This window comes from Apium graveolens, chromosome 3, assembly GCF_009905375.1.
Source record: "Apium graveolens cultivar Ventura chromosome 3, ASM990537v1, whole genome shotgun sequence".
In the NCBI taxonomy this organism is placed as follows: Eukaryota; Viridiplantae; Streptophyta; class Magnoliopsida; order Apiales; family Apiaceae; genus Apium; species Apium graveolens.
Window position 1 is genome coordinate 261,500,759 of NC_133649.1, and position 3,256 is coordinate 261,504,014.

Sequence of the window (3,256 nt, forward strand, 5' to 3'; positions counted from 1 at the left end):
GGGGAATAGTTAACCTAGAAAAAGAAGTATGATTCTTGAGTACTTACATGGGGAATAGTAACTAGAAAGTTAAGTCACTTCTAACTGTCTAGATACTCGTAAAGTTTATTTGTGTGATTATTACACTTATTAATCAGGCAATTCAAGAGTCTCTTGGTTTCTTTTCTCCTTCTATAAATTCAAACCCTTCTGTCTTCATTATTCATCACAACTCTCTTTCTCAATAAACATCCTAACTTCAAAACTGACTTCTTGTTCATCTCTTTCCAATGGCTACCCCGGTCTTCTACAAGCTTATCAATGGAGTTTATCAACCCTCTCTTCATTTGGCTGACAACCAAGTCTACTATGACCCTTTCGGACTGCGTGTCCGCATCAGGGGATTGTTTGCAGCCACTTTGATGTTCCCCTTGACGTTTTTGACGAACTCTCATGGGACGATCAGATAAACTTCCTATTTTTTGAGGGAGAAGTCTCTCTTGAGTAGGAGAGATGTGCCATGGTGGATGAGCAGCAATGCCTTGCTGATCTGGAGTTACAAGAGAGAATCATTTCTCTTGTACACTCCATGTCCAGAGCATACTAGTGCTGGGCAAGGAGAATAGAAGCCGAGAAGAAGAAGCAGAAACTATAGTAGTTAGGATTAGATTCACTTGTTGAAATCTATATCTTCATGTAGTCTATTTCTATTATTAATGAAAATTCTACTTCTTCTCTATTTTTGTAATCTTGTTTGCGTCATGATTGCTATGTGTTATAACTCAATTGATTATTATCTTTTCTGTAATAATGCTTGCAACTAAATATCTTACACTGCATATGTCTAATTAAACTCTAAAAAGTTACATATGTTCAATGCAGTACATGTCCAACACAATATATTCAGACAACAACAAGAAATTCAGATAATCAACCAACAGACATTTGTGCTAAAATGCAGCTAATACATTTCAAAACCAAACTGCAGTTCACCCAGGCATAACAACACAAACACAAACTCAAACACAATCCCACTTCAGGTGACTCTCGAAAGAAACCTATTTTACAAAAGAACAGAAAGAAACTTCACACAATGTTCTTCAGTTGTTTTGTTGTTTGAGAAAAGAACCACCACAAACATGGGGAATTCATCAGTTTTCACTGAAGATCCTATGAATATCTCTAATGCACCTTCATGTGCAAAACAGTCGTCACAGACTGAAAGGTTTGAGGGTAGTACTCCTGAGGGGGAGCTATCTAAATCCTCTCCAATTCAATTGGAGGTTCCTCAAGAAGGAACAACTCCCCTTATAACTCTAGAAGAAGCTGCCTTAGCAGTCGAAGTTAGAAGTACAATTTCCTATGATACTGTCATGAAAGAGGCAAGTATAGCACATTTAAGTGCCACTGTGTTGCAAGACACACAAGGGTTTGAGGCTGGTGTACATGAAAGTAACCCAGTCAAATCTCCTCCAATTCAATTGGAGGTTCCCACTATAAGTGGAGGACAACACACTGTCAAAACCACAGAGCAATCTGTGAGTTAAACTGTGACCCTAGTCACAGGTGTTTCTGATGAACCATCCACCTCTCAACCTCAAAATGGTATTCACTCTTCTAATGAAATGAGTATGATTAGACCTATATGGATTACCCCTAATCATATGATCACAGACAACTCTTCTCAGCCACCTCTTATATCTGTAAGTCAAAAAACAATTGAGCCTTTTATGTGAGGATGAGAGAAAAGATTGACAGAAAAACAGAAAATAAGAGAGGCAGGATCCTTCCTGGAAAAAGGAGAGGTAGATGAGTGTCTGGATTTACTAATCCTTGTGAGGGAACTATGACTCTTAACAGTCATGAGACTAGTGCAGTGAGAAGTAGTGAGACTATTTATTCAAAAGAACAAAGAGCTTAGGACTTTTGTTACTGACAGACTTCTTCTGCATATCAAGTAAAACTCCTATTCTACTTGATGAACTCATCACTACAGATATCACTGAAGCTTGAAGCTGCAGATAGTGTTCTAAATGGACAATGACAAAAGCTTGAACAATGTGCATCTAGCTGGATCTTTCTACCTAGAGATAATGTCAAAAAGAGGGAGAATATATCTATCAAAAATAGTTGGATGGATGTTCCCAAACAATAATATCCTCTTCCTGATAGAGGGAGATAAGAGTAAATCTAAATATAACTCACAAAAGAAGATAAGATGGGGAGATTAACTTCTGCACTTCTGTATTTAGAGATTAACTTCTGCATTAAGTTAGAGTTTTGACATCATCTATTAGAACTTGCGCATAATTCCATAATGAACAAGTTGGGGGAGATTGTAATATATAAGTGATGATGTCAAAGATCCCTGAAGATAACAGTATCATTAGTGTCCCTGATTAAAGTATAAAGCAAGTCAAATGGACATCTGATCTAAGGAGATTAATGAACTGTTATTTTTGGTAATCATCTAAGCTTGAGGCCAACCCTAAGTAAGTTGTATTATTATCTTAATTTGTATTTTGTACTTGTAACATTTAAAGTCTGTAAAAATGTCAAAGGAGCAGACTGGAGTCTTTTTTTATAAACAGTATCAAGCCTAAGAATTCCATCTGGAAGAAGATCAAGAAGATCATGCCTCAGAAGAATTATGAAGAAGCTTGGAGTTGAATAAATCTGTTTTAGGAAAAATACTCTAAGTCAAGATCTGTACAAGTCATATATTTAATGTTATAGACAAGTCATTCGAGAACTACAGAATGGCTTATCGAGAAGTCAGGAAAGCTACTAGAGAACTCAGTGAAATATCGACAAGTCAAGAAGACATGAAGGTTGGAGATATCGACAAGTTATTTCTTCACTAGAGAACTCAGAGTTATCGACAAGTCTACATTCATTAGAGAACTCTGAGTTATCGATAAGTCTAAGTCTACTAGAGAACTCAAAGATATCAATAAGTCAAAATTTACTAGAGAACTCAGAGCCATCGACAAGTTAAATTTTGACTAGAGAACTTTGAGATATCGACAAGTTAAATTTGACTAGAGAACTCTGAGATATCGAAAAATTAAGAAGCTACTAGTGAACTAAGAGTTATCGATAAGTCAAAGTGAAGATGTGAAGACCAGAAATCTCGACAAGCATAAATTCTCTTATAGAGAAATAAAGACCTCTACAAGCCAAACTAAATATAGAGTACTAGAGATCTCGATAAGCCAATATACTTATCGAGATGTCAAGTGTTCTATATACCTAAACTAGAGATCTCGAGGTACAA